The 21,356-nt window shown below is 35.9% G+C and overlaps 1 long non-coding RNA gene across 1 annotated transcript in view; it reads right to left on the reverse strand.

Moving 5' to 3' along the window:
• The window catches only part of LOC123598897, a 258,270-nt gene extending 238,707 nt beyond the window's left edge, over positions 1 to 19,563 (reverse strand). The window contains exon 1 of the long non-coding RNA XR_006712865.1: positions 19,492 to 19,563. This is a non-coding gene — a long non-coding RNA (uncharacterized LOC123598897). The remainder of the gene's footprint in view (positions 1 to 19,491) is intronic.
• Between the last annotated feature and the right edge of the window lie 1,793 nt (positions 19,564 to 21,356).

A 21,356-nucleotide genomic window follows, 5' to 3' on the forward strand; every position in this document is an offset into this window, starting at 1 on the left:
CCACACTGGGGGTTACAGCTTTAGCATATGAATTTTGGGAGGATACAAACATTCAGTCCTTAACATTCTGCATCTGGACCTCCAAATTTTTAACATTTTCACATGCAAAATACATTCATTCCATCCTAAGTGTCCCAAAATTGTTGAGTCATTCCAGCATCGATTCTGAAGTCCACAGTCTCATCTAAGTATCATCAAAATCAGACATGGGTGAGACTTGAGGTCCAATTCATTCAAAACCAATTTCATTCTACTTGTGATTTTGTCAAGCTAGACAAGGTATGTGATACCAAGGTACGATGGTGGAGCAGGCATAGCATTGATATTCTCATTTTAACAGGGAGAAATTGGAAAGAAAAAAAGGGGTAATGGGTCTTAAGCATGTCCAAAATCTAGCAAGGCAATTTCCATTAGATCTTAAGTTTTCTGAATAATCCCTTTTGGTTTGATGCCCCTACCTTCCTGGCCCCACCTCCCGCAGCCTTAGATTGGGTGGAAGCCCTGTAGCTCTATGTAGCTCCTGTTTTGAGATTATGCCATATGGAAAAGGTGAAGGGAATTTTCAGATATAAGTAAGGCTTCTCATCAATTTAAGTTAATAAAATATGAGAATATTAACTCTGGGCCTGACCTAATCAAATGAACTCTTTAAAAGAAGATCTAATGGTCAGAATCAGGAAGAAGTCAAGAGATACTCTACATGCCAGATATGCTCTCCTGTTGGCCTTAATGAAGCCACATTTTGGAGAGAGTCAACATGGTAGCAAACAGTTGACACTGAGGGCTTCAGTCCTACAACTGCAAGCAACTGAATTATGGCAACAAGTGAGGTTGGAAGAGGATGCCAAGCCTCAATGCAATCATAGCCCTAAATGACACCTTGATTTCATCCTAGAAAGAACCTGAGCAGAGGACCCAGTTCATCTATGGCCGGAATCCTGACCCTGTACACTGTTCTGACCTACCGAACGATAACTTGTGCTCCTTTAAGCCTCTAAAGTTGTGATAATTTGTTACATAGCAATAGAAAACTAATACATATGACTTCCCACATAAAAGAAATCAAATCTATTCTAAGATGGCACACATATTTCTCAAATCACAACAATGTGTATACAAAAAACATTAAAGAAATTCATGCAAACAGACTTGACACACAGGAGATTTAATAAATTACGGTTTTGCTCGAAAGGTAGGTGGACTAAAAGTGTAGCTTTTCTATATGCCTAATACAAAAAGCTATGCCATATAGCTTTCCTATATGCCTAATACAATCTCCTAATTTATATGTTACAATGAATGTTCATTCAAATACCAGAATTAGAAGGATTACTCTAGTGTACTAAAAAGTATCTATGAGTATAGTGATGGTAGTGCACATGTTATCAGCCCATTATAATCCTAGTGGATTCCTTAAAAACATTGCAGCAATGTCCAAAAAACCACGTTTTAGTTTTTTGACAATTTGTTCTCTAATTTTTGTTATTACACTTCTCTAGAAATCATTCATTATATCATTATTTGTGGTGATTAATTCTTCCTTAATGTGATTTCAAAAAACAAAATAGATGAATGGCAAAATTCTTTTTTTTTTTAATTTTTTTTCAACGTTTATTTATTTTTGGGACAGAGAGAGACAGAGCATGAACGGGGGAGGGGCAGAGAGAGAGGGAGACACAGAATCGGAAACAGGCTCCAGGCTCTGAGCCATCAGCCCAGAGCCTGACGCGGGGCTCGAACTCACGGACTGCGAGATCGTGACCTGGCTGAAGTCGGATGCTTAACCTACTGCGCCACCCAGGCGCCCCAATGAATGGCAAAATTCTTCTGAAGTGGATCTGGTAGCTGTCTTTACTGAAATGACTTAAAAATTTGCACTTCCTAAATGAAGTGTAGAAATATCTTGTCATGCAATGTTCAAGTATTTCTTAAAGAAATGGGAAACAAATGTTCTTGTGGTACAGAGTAGAAGGAGCTGTGTGGCCAGAGACAGAATATTAGCATATCCAAAAAAATACATACAGTTTGTACATTTACCAAGTCATAATACAACCTTCAAAAAAATAAAGCTTGACAAGGTACTGTTGTTTGTGGAGACTATGAGGAGTGAGTCAAATGTCATCTAGAGAGCAAGATATATATATATATATATATATATATATATATAGATAGATAGATAGATAGATATAGATAGATAGATAGATATAGATATAGATATAGATAGATAGATAGATATAGATATAGATATACACACACACACACACACCACACATATATTCATATTTTTTTTAAGAATGAGAAACACTACTGTGAAGATTGACTTTGAACTTCCTCTAGGACAGATCAGATGGATAATCTAAGATTAAGCAGTGTCTTGTTCCACTCTTAACCCTAATTCTGAGATGTGAGCTCGGGAGAATTACTTCTCTGAGTTCTAATAAGAGAACTTTTCTTCCCTAGTATCTAAGTGTTAGGATCATAAAGGTAGAGCCTTATGACCCAAAGTGTGGTGTGTGAACCAGCAATAGCTGGGAGGTTGGTATAAAGACAGACTCTCAGGCCTTCCCTCAAGCTTACTGAATCAAAATATGCATTTCCACAGGATCCCCAGGTGCTCCATATGCACTGTAAAGTAGTAGCTCATAATCCTGGTTGTATACTAGAATCGCCAAAAACTTAAATCACAAAACCAAAAAAACTAAAACCAAAACATAAACAACAGCAAAAAACAAACAACAAACTAATGTTCCAGGTCACTCCAGAAAAATTAATTAAACTACAATTTAATTAGGCTGGGGGTGCATTCCAGGCATCTAGATATTTAACTTTATTATTATTATTTTTTTAATGTTAGACAGAGAGAGGATGAGTGGAGGAGAGAGGCTGAGGGAGAGAGAGAAAGAATCTTAAGCAGGCTCCATGCTCAGTGTGGAACCCAATGTGGAGCTCGATCCCACGAGCCCTGATCATGACCTGAGCCGAAATCAAGAGTCGGCCGCTTAACCAACTGAGCCATCCAGGCACCCATCAAATGGCATGTGTGTGTATGATTGTACAACATTGTTTTAAGTAGGCTTTATGCCCAGCCTGGGGCTCGACTCAGGGGCTCGAGCTCACAAATGTGAGATCAAGACCTGAGCCAAAATCTACACTTAATCGACTGAGCCACCCAGGCGCCCCTTAGATATTTATAAGTTCTGCCAGGTGATTCTGATGGGCAGAAGTGATATGAGTCCCTGTTCATGACCTGCTAGGTACATAACTCAGCTACATTTAACTTTTAGAGAATGGATTCCTACACCTGAATCACAGTCCACGATTAGAATCCCTTTACTATACAGACAGCCCAGACCAGACACCAACTGTCTGCCTGAGCTTCAAATACCAGCCACCATTTACCCTACTTTTCTTGTCTATTAGGACCTAAGTTATTTTGTATCCCTGAAATAACTGCAGTCCTGAAATAGAATCAGATTATTTCCAGACACTGCCTATACCATAGACTTTCTCTCAACAATGAAAAAGAAGAACTCCAGTCTCTGGCCTTTCCCAGACCCTACGGATGCCCATCTTTTAGTAACTAGCATTTATTCCATGGACTGACCAATGATCATTTATTTTGTACTTTTCCTCTTCTGTGTTTTTCTTTTTTATACTGTTTTTCTTTTTTATGCTGTTATATTAAATTGCTGTGTTTTGGTTATTTATGAATCACATCATTATTAATTACTTTACATGCCTTAATCGCTTCATTAACTCTACAACAAGAGTCTATTCATTCCTCGTGCTGGTTTGGAATTCAAGGCCTAATCATGAAAACTGATAGTCCTTCCTTGATCATCAATAAAGTAACTACTGTACACTATTTTTAAAAATAATTCTGTACATGAACCCCATTTTTCAGTCTTCTCATAGTGCTCATTCCTTACAGAAAAAGAAAAAACATAAACTCCATAAACAAAATGCTTGTTTTTATTTCAAAACACTCTGGCCAAATGTGTCATGTGCATTATTTTATCATGGAATGCATTTTTTTTATACCCAGGGGTATCTACTACATATCACTAAAGTCCATTTAACCATTGATAGCTAAAATTGTACAGCATCTTCTTGCTAAACTTCCTAGACAGTTTAGCTCATCTAATTATACCACATTATCTAACACTACCCCCTTCAAATGAATTTAGATCAAATGCATTTCTTCACAGAATGATCTTGGTTGGGCATTTCAACTCAATTCTATTCACATGGCTCAAGTGTCTTTCGTGTTTCTGCACTAAATGAATTTACATGTGCAAAGCATTCTCAGAGCTCTGCAGCTTCCATTAGTTGGAACAGAAATGAAGGAAATCTGGATCCAATGCATGGGTAAAGAAACTGAATGAACAATACTCTGAAAATAGCTACAGGGGTGATGCAGGAAATATGCACAAGGTTAAGAAGTTTTTTGTTTTTTTTTTTTTTTTTTGTTTTGTTTTGTTTTGTTTTTTGGACTAAAGAAGAATGACTGGAAAATTCAGATTGGTCTGGTGAGGTAATACACCTATACACATCTTGCCTAATAACAGGTACTTTGAATACTTCAGAAGAGGCTGCCCTGAGATACTGGATGATTGCATTGTGATTCTGTATTAATGATCCATTTGTGAGGATCAAGGAAAACATCCTATCAAGTCAGATGTTAGGACTGATGTAGAAAGTCAGGGGAAAAAAAAAAGAACCTACAGAAGTAATGAGACAGTGTCTTTTACGTACAAGAAGCTACAATGACTGGCATTGATGAAGCAGAGTCAACAAGATGAATAAATCATTCTCCCAGCCTTTTTAGAGTCTCCTAAATTAAGGAGTAACACCCACAAATAAAATACCTAGTGACTTGAGATAACTTAACAAAACTTATTATATGCAGAGTAAACACAACTCATCTCTACCATAATAATAAGGTTTAGATGAGGGATTGAATCTGAGTTTTTCCCTACAAAACTAAACCTCTGACTTATGATGTATTAGTAGAAGTCTGAGAAATCTAAAGAATAATCATAATTTTAATGTTGGTACTTGTGAATCTATTAAATTTTAAAAGACAGGTTCTGGTTTATATTGCTGATATATCCACCACTTATTAGCTATGTCCATGAGCAAGTTTCTTAACTCTGCCTGAGTTTCCTCACCTTTAAAAATGTATGCCTGCATGGGGCACCTGGGTGGCTCAGTCGGTTAAGCTGCCGACTTTGGCTCAGTTCCTGCTTTGGGCTCTGTGCTGACAGCTCGGAGCTTGGAGCCTGCTTTGGATTCTGTGTCTCCCTCTCTCTTTTCCTCCCCTGCTTGTGCTCTGTCTCTCTCTCTGTGTCTCAAAAATAAAGACTAAAAACAATTTTAAATATATATCTGTAAAATAGACACTTCTTGGGATTTCCTTACGGTTAAATGAAATAAAATATGGAAAGAGCTTAGAATTAGGCCTGGCATACAATAAGGACTAAAAAAATTGATATTATTGTTACTATCAAGTAGAAATAATAAATTATGTATTAATATTATCATAATAATTCTATATTCCTTCCTATAGAACCCACATTCTTGGTGTTATTTTAAAAATTATTTTCCTCTTAACATTAAAAACTACTCACTAATGCTCCTGAATGACATTAAAATAGTGGTTTTCTCTAAGCAAATCATATCACAATGATATACTATTATTTATATAGAAATTGAATTTCAATTAAAATTTAGTAATTTTACATGATGAATAGTCTAGCACAGGACTGGTTATCATAATGCACAGATACCTGAAATTTGAACGCATTAAGACATGGTCAGAAACGTAAGCATATAGAAATAAAACCAACATAAATAGGGAAATGCTTTCGAGTGTTTTAGAGTTTCTTATTTCAAAGCTTGGGCTCAACATAATATAGAAGCCAGACTGGTGATGGTATTTTTGGCATAATAGAAAGAAAAAAGTAAAAATTCCCATAATTTATCCATGCAGATCCTGCCCTTTCTGACACCTTAAAAGCCTCTGACAATTTTTCCTTGTGTACATTCTTGAGTAATGTTACAGTAGTACAATTTGAATCTTTAGATTTGAAGACCAATATTTTATTCTAGTTATCTTTGTGTCAAGTTCAGTATAGTAGATAAGCTAACATCATTATAAACCACATTATCAAAAGGTGAAAATAGTAATAAGGCTGTTTTGCAAAATGCATGAGCCACAAAAATACCAGAGATGAAGTGTATGGACAACTCATAAAGTAAGAGAATCTTATTAACATAAGCTGAAGACTGTCTTGAAGAGAATATGAAAAGTGAAGGAACATATCCCCTAGTCAAGAAAATGGTTACATTTCAATACAGTAATAAGTATGTTTATCAATGCTGATGAGAGTTGAGTGACATAATGATTGTGTAAAAACTGAAAGGATGAAACCTCCTCTTTGGGGCTTGACTTAAACATTGTCTCCTGTGTCTTAAACTGTGGTGTTAAGAAACCACAGGCCATACCTCTCTCTTCCCCATAACTTGGCCCTGTCATGCAACCAAATTATAGCTGTTTTCCTCATGTCACTGGGAAATGCCTTTAATATCTTTATACCCTTATGAAAGAAGAGTAGAAAGGAAAAAAAGATTAAAATATTCAGGTAACACACAGCCTTTCCTAGGTGACCTCTTCAAAGCTCAGTATCTCATAATAATCAAAAGTCTATTGTTCATTCCTGTTACATTTTTGCTGTGTGTCTCAGATATGTTTCTTCTTTACTTCTCATGTCTTTATCATAGGATCCAGGCAGAAGGAGTCGCTAGATTCTGGGACATACTACTCCCATGGAAGAGGTAAAGGAGAATGGCCGACCCACTTCATGGCTCATAAATTTCTGTTCAAATATAGTGTGGATATTTCAGCCTTTATCCCATTGGCAAAATTAAATCAAATGGCTGTGCCTCACATCAGTGGGTCACAGAAGTAAATGCCTCCCAGAAAGATTAATCTTCATTCACCTGGCAACAGGAAGGTATGCACAATCCTCTTACAGAAGGGAGGTGAATAAATGGTAACAATAAATATAATTTGTTATATCTCATCCTCTTAGTAACATATTCCCTTGCCTTCTGTCTGCACATAAACAAACTCCTTCCCAAAGAAGGCATCTCAAAAAGTCCCAACCCATCATGACATTAGACTCAAGTCTAGGGTCTGATGTTTATTTCTACATCATGGCTACTGTTGATACAAAGATACATGAACTACAAAAATAAGTTATCTGCACCCTACAATGCCCAACATCCAGTAGTGACACAGGGATGTGTTAATCACAATAAATACTGTGTTAGAAAATAAGAAGAATGGGAGGCACAAAATAATTGGTCCATAGCAAAGCTGACTTACTCCTGGAAGGTATTTAGGGTACCCATCTACTTTGGGGATAAAGAATCTTCCAGAATTCGTCTTCAATTCTGTTTCATGATTATATCACCAAGTTCTTTGGTTATGCTCCATCTCAGATCGATCCTTCTTCATTTTCCTTGGGCACATCTAACGAAAGTATTAAATTGTATACCCTCCTTGGGGGCTTAATTAGTGTTAAGAGATGCATCTTGCCCACAGATGAGAGCTCAATGTCATTTTAACTGTCGCATTGTGTTTTCGTCTAATTTTTTGTTATGCTATATTATGGTTTGTTGGTCCGGTCTAGGAGTTATTTTGGCAGTACAAACCTCTCAAATCTCTTGTCTGTATGATTTTAATAAGCTTCATGTTCCAGTAAGAATGTCTATAACTCTTTTTGAAATACACTTTTCTCTCCCTAGACATGTCAATACCTAAAGATTATCAGGTTTCAGCAGAAACACCATACCATTTGTTTGTTTCTTTGTTTTTCCTGTAAGCCATTTTGTCCCTCCCAAATTTTTTTTCTGAGAATCAATTTAATCTTGTTATGGAATTTAGCTAAGGCAACTCAGTAGCCTCCATGATTCCATCTTTGCGTTAGGCCAAACTTCAAGAAGTCTTTGTTATGCAAAGCATTTGTCAGTTTTCAGTGGTTGAAGAAAATGGTTGTATCTTTCAATCCTCTGATTTCAGAAATTTCTAGATCCATATCCATGTTTTTCTTCCGTGATTCTTAACCTTTTTTCTAAGTTCATGCTTTTCTTAATACTTCTTTAATGCCGTCAAACGCAACCAAGTCACATCAGTCACTTTTTGTTTTTCAACTTCATTTAAAATGGCAAGTTTGTTAAGTATAGTAGCAGCCTTTCAAGTTACCGCAAGAGACAGATATACCAAATATATCACCATTCAACAAAGTTGCTCCATGCTTCCTGTCTCTCCTGAGAGCTCCCACACCTCCCAATCCATAGTCCTGAAGCCAATGTCATATATTTTGGGACTTTTGCTATGACTGCATCCTGTTTATAGGTACCAATTTCTTATCAGTTATATTTTCTGACATGTTGTGGTAACAACAACAAAAGACTGGATATGGTTGCTTGCATTGCATTTAAGTTAGAGATCATCTCTGCTTCACTTGTCTTTTCAGCTAGGATGGGAGGAGTAATCCGAAGGAGTCAGCATCTAGGAGCTGCCATTTTCATGGCAGGAAGAGAACATGATGCATCTAATAGTTCTTAAACCTTCTTCTCAGACATTATGGCTGTCAATTCTGATCACACTGAATTGGCTCAAGTGTCACATGACCAAGTTCCCAAAATGGGCTAGAGTCCTATGTGTCTGTCCAGAGATAGATAAGCAAATAATTTCAAATACGAATGCAATCTACATTAACTCATGGTTTCAAAATAACTAAGGAACAGTATTAATACTGCATCCAAAGTTTCTAGGCAGATTCAAGATACAACATGTGACTAGTTATGGAAACAAAGACTGTAATTGTCCTAGGAAGTTCACATTTAGTTACAAATATATATTTGTGTGTGTGTGTGTGTGTGTGTGTGTGTATGTGTTTATCTATTAATCTTAGTATGTTATGTTTATGAGAAAAGAATTAAAAAATAAGAAATCAAACAAAAAACATAGGTGCTAGATGATACTCTTGAAAGACGGTATTCAAAAAATGATATTACTTGTAATAGATTAGGTTTTACTGTTACCTCCTGCTAAAACAGTGACATTGCAGACAAACTGTGACTCTCAAATTAAGAAAAACACAGAAGCATTCAGAATTAACAAAGTTCAAAACTCCAAACACCTCACCTTTGGTGACAAAGTACATCTGAATCTTGTATTTGTGGAATTTATAAATTGATTCATAGGAGACCAAGAAATGATCAGGCATCTTGTTATAGATAATCTTACAAAACTGCAAATGTTTGAGAAGTAAAAAAAAAAAAAAAATGCATACATTGTGTCACTCAAACAGATGTGCCATAGAAACAGAGCAGTCAGATGTGGATTAAATGAATCTTGTCCCAAGTAAAGGAACTACAGATTTCTCTCATTCCTGCACCAGCTGCCTCAGACATTAACAATGTTAGCAGCTAATGGAAAAGGTGACTTAGAAGCTTGATTCTGGGGAAACACCTGTGGGGCTTATTCTACCCTTGATAACCATTACTAAATACAGTCTTCCCATATTAAACATAAACTGAATGTAGAATCCAACAAAAGAGCACACTCAATTATATCAAATTAGCATCTGAGTGTATGTAATCACAGAGTTTAGACCAGAGTTATTAAGCTGTCCTTTGTAGCACAGTGACAACGGTTGAAAATGATCCCATAGTATAATATAAGGGGTTTTGTGAATGCACAGTGGCATCCTTTATGTTTGGATGCTGACACTGGAGTTTTACAGAATATTTCCACACATGCAGGGCTGAGAAGAAAGAGCAGGCTTCGTCTTTTCCAAAGTACTTTCTAATCATTTTAAATTTTGCCATCTGACAAGAAAAGTACTTTTATGGCAATTCTAGATTTAGAATAAAAGTTTGAGTATGATGAACAGAGATAAAGTTCACACTACCTGGATCTTCAAAGCCAGTCACAACAACAAGACTCTAAATCCCCAAGTTAAAATATTTGTAGCCTCCAGCAATTCTCCCCAAATGCCAAAACAAAAATAATATTTCTAGACAAAGGTTGTACATAGAGAAAGTATGGGACCAAGAAGTTTGCCTTGCTGCTACAACCAATATCTTTAAATGAACAGTGCAACGCTTATGTGATGTGATGCTCCTCAAATATCCTCTCGTAATTTTCACCTGACAAGAGCAATTCTAAACCCACTCCTAGATAGAAGAAGTACATGGAGGTTCCTCCTTTTGCACCTTTGAGGAGACAAAGGACAACTATGCTACAGACTGGGAAACCTACCTGACCTCTTGATACTGACTCACACTACATTGCTCTCTTCTCTATAGTTTAGCCTTTATAATACTGTAAATCCTCTGAGACTAAAAGCCATTCATCTGACATTGCTGTAAAGTGGGAAAGGCTATTAATCAGACCAAGGTAGCTTTGAATCCTAGCTCTGCCATTTATTAGCTATGGCTTTTCTAGTTTCCTCATCCATAAAACAGATACAATCATTGGTCTAGATGGCTTTTTCTCTCCCATCTTCCCTCCACCTTTCTTCATCCTGTCCTCTGAGGCTGATCTTACCGACTTTAATGAGCATATTTCCCCTCTGGCTTCTGGTTGTTACAACGTTGGGTTTTGGAGATTAGGTAGCAGAGGGAAGTTCAGCGAGAGTCTTGGCAGGGTCACAAGGGCTGGTGTATTTAGCCCCTGTCAGCTGTCCCCCTCCATGACAGCCCTTTGTCTGTCTTCAAGTTTGGCAAACAATCGTGCCTTTTGCTCCTTAAAGCCGAGGTGGGGTAGGGCTACCCATGGCCCTTACTAAATTCATGTTACCCACTATCCAATGTGGATTACCTAAATTCTGCCCTATCCTTAAAATTAATCTCTTTATTAGTTAATTGAATAATCTTAATTTGAATGCTCCATCCCTTTCCTGTGAAAATGCTAATTGATAGAGCACTACATTCCTCTTTAGAATTTTTTTAGATGCTAAGTATTTATGGATATGTTTTTATCCTCAAAACCTGGGACAGCTGTTGATATATCCTATACATTTAATACATTTTAATGAATCCATTAATTATTCAATTGAACCAGAGTTGGACAATACCATTTGCTTTCAGAAATACTAGCATAGGATATATGCTAATGATATATTAAAAAAATATAGCTTTTTCTCCTGAAAATAATCATCTTCAGGTAGCCAATGTATGAATTCCACATCAAGAGAATCAGTATGGATTCTTAGGTGAGCCATACAATTCAGGGCCTTCTGCCCATTCTATTTAATAAATTAGTCCACAATTACTTGTGCAAATTGTATTATAGTGTTGTCCCTTTATTCACAGATGTTAACAAAATTCACTGAACAGAGCCAACATCAGGATTGACAATTCAAATCCATATTGATTTGAACTTGTGATTGAGTTCATGTCAACTTGTGATTGAGTCTCATGAACTTCAAGGTCTGTGATATTTTAGCCTACTTTTAACTCAAGAGCCAGAGAACACTGTTATTGCCATATGTAATCTCAGTTTGGAAATCTCAATTTTGAAAAACCTGTTACCATTAAGTAATTACAAATTTGTTCCAACTCTGTTATTTTCCTGAATTCTCACTCATTAGGAGTCATTAGGAGGATTTCTTGCTTATCTTTTTTTTTTTTTTAAAGTAGGCTTCACGCCCAACAGGGAGCCCAGTGCGGAGCTTAAAACTCAGGACCCCAAGATCAAGATCTGAGCTGAGATCAAGAGTCAGATGCCCAACTCACAGAGCTATCCAGGTATCCCAATTACTTGCTTATCTTAAATTCTTTAAAAGATTATTTTGAAAGAGACAGAGCATGCACATGCACGCACACACACACACACACACACACACACACACACACACACGCATGCACAAGTAGAGGAGGGGCAGAGAGAAGGAGAGACAGAATCCCAAGCAGACCCCACACCATAAGCACAGAGACCAATTTGGGGCTCCACCTCAGCAATTGCGAGATCATGACCTAATCTGAGATCAAAAGTTGAAGTCTCAACTGACTGTGCCACCCAGGCACCCCATTTATCTTAATATCCTGTAGAAGATGCTACGGTTGGTTACTTTTGAGAAAACTGAGAGTAAACAAGTGTAACTTCAGTTTTTTGTAACAATTCATGTACCATAAAAAGATTTGTGTTACAAACAATCCAACGTTTCATGAGTTACATCTAATTTTTCTTTTGTCACAATTTTCTGTAACCACAAATACATTATAGGAATTAAAAAGTCAATATTGCATTATCTACTTTATGTTACTGTACAAAGTAAAAATATGAGTATCCTAAAAAAATCTATGAGTAAAAGTGAGATACTGAAAGCCCAAAGGAATTACAGAATAACAGCTTAAATTATTTGAAAAAGAGAATTAATATCCTTAACAAATCATGACTTGGATCACTTTCACAAAAATCTCAAATTCTGAGGTCCAAATCTTTAAGAATCATGGATGAACTGACAAAGTCATTGTGATATTTGACTTGAGTTGACAAAAGTAAAATTTATGTGACAATAGAGAGACCAGTATTTAATACATAAATTCAGCCTTTCATTGATGGGGTATCCCACCCCGTCTATTGATATGTTCCCTTTTGCTTCAAAATATGTTCACAGCTTGAAGGTTGGAAAAATTCTAGGCAACAGAATACTTTTTATTGTGCAAAAGTAATGTCTCATTCTGGCAAAACCTAGTCTTTTAAAATTTAAGATATTAGTCTAATCCATATTACATCCAATGGTCATCTTTACCCATCAATGTTCATATGCAGCATACAGGGGGAGGGCCTCAGGTCCTTTCCAAGAAGATTCTTGGTTTTGCACTAGAAAAAATTCAAGAGCAAGCCATTTAGAGAAAGGGACAAGATTGTTAAGTATAGAATTAAGAAAGGAGCTATTTCACAGACAAAGTAGCAATTTCTCCTCCCAGATGGAAAAAAGCACCTCCCACCATCACCCTTTGCCTCCAATGAAGAGTTTTCAAAGTTTTGTTTTTGTTTTTGTTTTAATTAGCTAACCAGATAGGGAAGGGCTTACTCTTTAACTTTGGGTTTATTATTCACATCGGGCAGTTAGTTTTTCCATTCTTAGGGTCTTGGAATTAACCACAGGGAGCAATTTGAAGAATGTCCAGCCTTTGTGCCTTTTATTGCCAGATGGAGTGGGCTCCTGTGGTTTTCCATGTGTCTGATCTTGTGATTCTTTATGATCTGCTGACTTTTAGGTTAAGGGTGAGCCTAAAACCGAAATGGCTTTACTTTGGTCAACTTCTTTCCAGAGTCTCCCTTTCTTCCTGAGTCAATATTAGTCAATTCTAACTAACTATATTTCTTGAAGCTTGAATTGAATCTCTGATATAAAATATCACCAATGGATAGTATAGGGTCCACTAATCAATTTTACTCAATTCCTTTCAATATAGTCTTTACAATTAAAAGATACAAATACTTATTGAAAGCTGGATAGTGTGTTGAGAACACCCAGCTAAAGAGGAAACAAGCTCTCTTTTATAGGAGTGGATGACCTAATACAAAAAAAATTGCATTTAAATTAATATCTATGATACAGGGTATATGCTAATAAAAAATTCATTGTCACAGCAAATAATACTTAATGTTTGGGTTGAGGAACAGTATGTGTGGGGTATGGCAGAGTTAGAGAATCAATAGTTTTTTAAAAAGTGAGGTGCTTTAGGGGCGCCTGGGTGGCGCAGTTGGTTAAGCGTCCGACTTCAGCCAGGTCACCATCTCGCGGTCCGTGAGTTCGAGCCCCGCGTCGGGCTCTGGGCTGATGGCTCAGAGCCTGGAGCCTGTTTCCGATTCTGTGTCTCCCTCTCTCTCTGCCCCTCCCCCGTTCATGCTCTGTCTCTCTCTGTCCCAAAAATAAATAAACGTTGAAAAAAAAAAATTAAAAAAAAAAAAAGTGAGGTGCTTTACTGTCAAGGAGAACATAATAACTGAAGGCCCAGAAGCTGAAAAATGCATAGTATTAGAGAAAGAAAGCAAGCTTTTGTTATTTATAGTGTATATATATCAGGGAAATGGCAAGAAGGTGGAACATTTTATAAGAGCTTTGAAAGGTGAGACAAAGAATTCTTATTTTTCTCTGGAGGCAACAGGAAGTCATCGAAGGTTTTTTGGGCAGGGAAGAAACAGAGAATGCATGTTTTACAGAAAATATATGTAATGACTAAAAACAAAATTTATTGGAAGAAGTACAATGTATTAGGAAAAGTAAACCCCTATAATACATAAATAGCGTAGCAGCTCAAACATAACAGAGTTTTCTTTCTCTTTAATGTAACAGTGAAGGGCAGGTATTCCTGATACGGCTTAGGAACAGAGGGAGACTCAGGCTACAGTAGCTCTTCCAACTTCAACACGTGGTTTTCATTTTTTTTTTTTAATGTTTATTTATTTTTGAGAGAGAGTGAGGGAGGTGCATGGAGAGAGAGGAAGACAATGAATCTGAAGCAGCCTCCAAACTCTGAGCTGTCAGCACAGAGCCTGACGCTGGAACTCGAACCCATGAATCGTGAGATCATGACCTGAGCCGAAGTTGGATGCTTAACCACCTGAGCCACCCGAGTGCCCCTCAATATGTGATTTTCAATGACAGAATAATCATCACTTTCCATCTCCAGAGAAGGCAGGGGGAGCAAGAAGGAGTACACGTAGAACTTTTGTTTATGGAAACAGACTTGGAAGTGGCAGACATCACACTCAACAATATTCCACCGAAAAGACCTTCGTTACATGGTAAGATTTAACTGAAGAGGAAGCCTGGAAATTGACTGGCTGGCTGGGCAGTTACATCTTAGGTGCAAATTTAATTACCATGATAGAAAAAGAGTATAGATTTTCCTGGGCAACTAGCGGGCTGAACCACAGATACTAACAACTCCACTCTTTATGTCAAAGATTCCCGCTGGAGAATAAAGTAAGCCTGAAAAGCCTCCCTGCCTCCCTGGCTTCTTCTTTTGATTTTGCCTTTTCAATTGTTTTGTTAATGAAATTATCAGCACTGCTTTCTAACCTCTCCAATTCTACTGTGTCTTTTACCTTCCAACCAATAACATGTTTAGCATAAAATTATATTCCAGGGGCACCTGGGTGGCTCAGTCAGTTAAGCATCGAACTTCAGCTCAGGTCATGACCTCACAGCTTGAGTTTGAGCCCCACATCGGGCTTTGTGCTGACACCTCAGAGCCTGGGGCCTGCTTCAGATTCTGTGTGTGTGTGTGTGTGTGTGTGTCTGTCCACCCCTACCCGACTCGTGCTGTCCTTCTCTCTCTCTCTCAAAAATAAGCATTGAATATATATTTTAAATATATATTAAACATTATATATAGAGTTATATATAACTATATACATATAGGTATATATAGTTATATATATAGTTATATATATAATATCTAATTATAGGAATCTAATTAAAGGAATATGGATTTTTTGCAGTTAGATACTCTAATTTCAAAGTTTACCAATGTGGCAAATTATATTATTGTATTTACAAATATAACAAATTTCATTATTGTCCCCAAATTATCCTCTATTACCCATACGAGGGTTCTGAGTTGCAACCTATTTTCCAGCCATTTACAGGACCTTCGTGTGGAATGCTACATGGATATAGCATAGATACTGGGTATGCCATATGACTTTCTCTGGCTAGTGAAATCTAAGATTTGACAGAATGATTTAAGGGACATATTGTTTCATAGTGATCTTTTAATTTGGAACCCAGAATGAATTTAAGTCAGAGCCACATAAAATGTGTAATCGTAGACATGTCATATGATGAAAAAAGTGTCTGTGTAAATCTGATGGCAATTTGTTACTACCACATAACCTAACAAAAGCTAACTAACACATTAGAACAGTTCTCACTCTACAGCATGGATATCTGGATATTTATTTTCTACAATGTGAATTTCTCCAAACTTAAGATCTCACTCTTTGCTGAACAGAATGAACATTTCATTGAAATAGTATAATATGATATGTATTTAACAGAAAGAATATAGCCAATTACTGGACAACATAAAAGATTTCTCAAAGGAAAGGAATCCCATCTACTTATTTTTTTAAAGTTTATTCATTTATTTTGAGAGAGAGGGAAAGGTGGGGAGAAGCAAAGAGAGGGGGAGAGAGAGAGAGAGAGAGAGAGAGAGAGAGAGAGAGAGAGAGAGAATCTCAAGCAGGCTCCACACTGTCAGCTCAGAACCCCACACAGGTCTTGAACTCACAGATCATAACCTGAGCCGAAACCAAGAATCAGATGCTTAACCAACTGAGCCACCCAGGCTTCCCAGATCTACTTATTTTTGAAGCACAAAATGTATTCATTATTTCAGTTTATTTTCAAATTCTACTTCCCTTAAACATGGGCAATAATCTGAACTGACTCCATGCTTGCCACTTACAGCCTGCCAGTACTCTTCATGTGCTGGCTTAATTATGATTTATTTTTCCAATGACTTAGCATTGAAGCACCATAGTTATCTTGATTCACTGACTTTCTTCCTCTCTCATGATTTCTATCTCACTCTACGTGTAATACAGACTCTACCAGGTCCTTTTCCTGTGAAACATTGAACAACTCAGTTTCACTCTGTTTCTTTCCACTGTAATCTCATTCCTACATCTATATTCCGTGTAGCTGAAAAGAGTTTGAACACAATGAGAATGGTTATTTTCTCAACCCTTGTAGTTTCTTCATCTTGTCTCTCATGAATTTCCTAGCACTGGGTCTCCTTTTGTTTTCCTTGCAGCAAATTAACAAACACAATAAAAATGATTTACTTATGATTCTGCAATGGACGACAGACTGTCAGTCAACTTACTACTATGGATGGCTACTGCTTTTGAAAGAGGATAGATGTCACCTTCATCTATCTGAAAGAATTTTGAATATCACAAAAAATTTAAAATAATTAGTGATAACAGAATAATATATACAATATTTATGAATGAAAAGACATTATTAAATAAATCAGTAGCAGACTTATTATTGAGATGGGTTCTATTACACAAGCTTAGTATCTTATTGGAAGTCTTTTGCATTAAATTAATACAATTTTAAATAATCTTAAAGGTTCATTCTATCAAATTCTATATGTTTTCTACTTGGCCATCATTGCTGATATACAGCTCATTAATGTTATGTGCCAAAAGTAATAACACTCATACATTTTAAAAGTATATTTCTATATTAGTTGGTATGAAACAAAATTATAAGAATCTATATAGATATAGATATATATAGATATATACATATTCTTAGAATTCTGGAATAGTGCAGGTGAGAATGTTAAAAGTGGCCATGTTTGTGTTGTAGAAAATAGTTACTTTTTATGCTTATTTATATTTTCTTATATTTTCTACAATTTTTACTCATATACAATAATGTGTATTTCTGATTTTGTACTAATACAAATTTGGTTTGCTTCTCTTTATAATGTATTTGAGGAATACTTGCTATCCTAAAATTATTTTATATAAATTTTGTGTTTTGTAACTCACCATCTATTCCATAAATGGTAAAACAGAGTATGAGAAGAAAATTGAAAGATTAATCTAGAGACAAAATTTTTCCTCTTAACTTGGTAAAATTGAGTTCTACCTAAAAAATTATGCAAAGATACAGGTTTAACTCATAACTCTAAAGCAGACCTTTGAAAGAAGTCTTAGTTGGTAAAAATAATACTTTGCCCATTATCTACATATTCAGTTCCAGAGCAACATATTCACCACCAAATAAACTATCTTTTTTACATAAACTATTCTTTCTTGTTAATGTCCACTGATAACTATTAGCTCTTGTCCCTCTCTCAGCTGTAACCAATCACTAATTTTATCATAGAGCTACTAATAAAACTTCATCTTTTAGTTAGAAATGTTTCCACTATTCCAAGAAGCCTATTTTTTTTACTAATTTAATAATTATGTTAGCAACATTTTTTTACCACCAATGTCATCTAAGCAACATTCTGTATTAAAAGCAAGCTTTAGTTTCCATCTATGATTCTATTCTGGACAAGTAGAAATATTCTAGATGGGTCAGTGTCCATTCTGTGTGTATCATGTTATCTCCTGAAATGTGCTAATTTAAAAGAATAAGAACAATCTATCTGTAGGCAGTACTGATACTCACTGGATAATAGTGAGCAAAGTTTTATTTACTCTTTGAAATGATACACATTTCCTTGAGACACACACACACACACACACACACACACACACACACACACCATCAAAAGAACATGTCTTCCCCCAGAAAATCTTATCTGATAATAAACTTTCCTAATATTTTCCTGCTAAAGATTAATAAACTTCTCTTGAAACTTATATCTAATTTATGTGACTTTAAGGGTCATGCTTTAATAACAATGATGAAACACGATTATTACTTCCTAATGCTGAAATTACAGTTTTTACATTGTAAATTTTTCCTGCTATGCGCCCTGTGGCACTAACATCTTTATCACTCCATGTGTTTCTAGTTTTAAAACCTTTACCCCTGCTGTTTGAAAAATATTTCTCATTTTCGTCCCCTATGGAGTACAGAAATCCCTAAAGGCAAAGCCATTAGTGATTTCTCTGCCTTTCCCCAAACACGTATTATGATCACCAGTGCTGCTCCCACTGCCTCATTGGCTTTTGGTAAAGTATGCAAATGAGATGTTCAAAATACACACTTTTTGCAACTGTGCAAGTTCATACTGATTTATAAAATGGGCAGGCTATTAAAGTGACTGAAAATGTCAGCAAGATTTATGCATGGGTGACAAATTGTATTGGAAATGTTCATTTTTAACATACTGCCCTAGGTTTTTTTTTTTTTTTAACAACCTAGATATTCCCTGTGATACATTTGTTTTAAGGCCATTTTTTCCTCCCCAAACATACTTTTGACAGTGACTTTTTGACTGGAAAAATAAACAATGCTACTTCACAATCATACAAATTGTATTTTATCACAGAAAGCAGTACTTGGAAGATATAATAAATTTCCTTTTGACACCCATTTTCCCTACATACCATTAGTCCACTATGGTTAAATAGTTTCTTTTATAACAGATAACTTGAATTGTATGCATAAATATTGCATCACTAAGATATGAAATTATGTAACTATCAAAACAATTACCCAGTCACCTCTGAGGAAAATATTTCGTTTATATTAAAACTACACAACAACAACAACAAAATGCACAACATAGGGAACAAAAGATAGGAGTGACAACTGACATATATCTTCTGGAGTTTATGATTCCATCTTTTGAACATTCCATGTTAAAAACGGTCTAAGCGATATTTGTATGACTTTTCTCTATTACTTGTGAATTTGTTCCAGAATGCTCCAGCCCTATCTGTGATTCAAACAGGCAGCTGCCGCACTCTCTTACCAGTCCAAGTGTGGTCTTTGAGCAGAGGTCTTGATATTTTATATCTCTCTGGATGACAGCCATTCATTCACTAAAGGAAGCAAAGAAATAGGAAAAATAATACCGGAGCCAGTTGATGCAATGTCACTTAGGAAATTAACTATACCATCCTGGCAGACCACAAGACATATACACACAGCAGAAATAACACCAGTATAACAATGTGGTGTAGCACAATTAGAGAAGAATGGATTATAGAAATCAAATGTAGTAAATGAAGAACTGCCTATGATTAATTTTACAAAGAACAGATCTTATCGGCAGCATTATGTAGTCTTTCTAGTTGGGAAAGTTTTGTATTAGAATTCTAATTCTACTTTTTATATTCAGATCAGTTTGCACCAATACTATTATTGCAACTGATTTTCCTAATTAGTTCATTAAGTTGCATAACAATTGGTTTACAACTAACAACTCTTCTTGATGTTAAAATGGTGAAGATAAAATTGATTTAGAGCCCACTTCTGATCATTCATTCTTACACATTCGTATGTCCTGGTGTTTGATGAAGCTCTCCTTCTATGACTGCCAGCATCTCTGCCCTGTTCTCACTGAAGTACCATGGCTATGTTCTTGCTTATTAAAAAGAGTTAGCGTTACGCATTGTACTGAAAAAAAAATCCAAACACTCTTAAAAGGAAAAAGAAGCAACCAAAAAACATCTGCTTTTCATCAAGGGGTGCCATCTTATAGCTTATACTAAAATGAAAGTTTTCAGAGAAAGCAATAGGAGTTATGAATAAGCAAAGATTTGTATAGGTGAAGATGCAGTTAGAAAAGACTGGGATAAATCGTTTTATTTTTTTATTATTTTCTCTTTTTGCTGTTGTTTCCACCTAAATCTTTAATAAATCACTTTAATAAAATAAATGTCATTGGTAAGATATTCTTTGTTCAAATATTTTCTGTTTAAAGGAAATAAATATTTTATGTTAAGGCTGAAATAACCTTATAACAATGTTTTCCTCTAGATTTTTAACTTTGTTTCCATAATTATTAGGGCCCATCAGTCTCCTCACAAGAGTAAGGGTTTGCCTCCAAGTTATTATCAAGAAGCACACTTTCCTGACTGCCAGTCACTGCCCCAGAGGATACAAGTGGAAACATTCAAAGAAGAACAGAGAGTACATTTAAGAACATCTGGTATAACATCAAGAAAATCTGTCTACAAGACAAGCAAAGGCCACCTCCTTTCCTGGCCCCTGCATTGAGATGCAACAGAGGAGTGATTTGCTACAAGTGGTTCAATCAGGAATTTAACTCATAAAGTCTAGGGTTAACTTACAAGATATAAAAAGAACACATATACTTGCACATATAGGTAATACACGTGTATGTAAATATAATGACACAGATATAATGTTTAACAAAAGATTATTTTGAAATCTCATTTGATTTTGTCATCCTTAAAGATTAAATAAAACAAAATTACAACTCCATAACACATGATGAGTATAAGTGGGGCCTTTACTTTGCATTCGGAGTCCAGGGTGCTAACCATTACGCCATGGAACTTCACTTTGCATCAAACTGCCAAATACACCTTCTATACAATTAGAAATATCACTATTTTCTTCACTGTTGACCCTCCCCACCAGATGGCTCATGTCGATTTATTTCCCCAGTAATAACTCCTTATTAGCAGACATAACCTTGCCAGATCAAAAATAGATTGAGTTAGTTGAAGAAACATTAATTGAGTATCTAATAAATTCTAGATACTTGAGGTAGGCTATAGAAGTACAATGATTAAAAAGGCATGTTTCCCACCTGTAAGAGGGTAAAGTATAATAATGAATAGAGTGCCTAGTCTATCACCTAAGGTG

The sequence above is a fragment of the Leopardus geoffroyi genome, chromosome C1, assembly GCF_018350155.1.
Source record: "Leopardus geoffroyi isolate Oge1 chromosome C1, O.geoffroyi_Oge1_pat1.0, whole genome shotgun sequence".
Lineage (NCBI taxonomy): Eukaryota > Metazoa > Chordata > Mammalia > Carnivora > Felidae > Leopardus > Leopardus geoffroyi.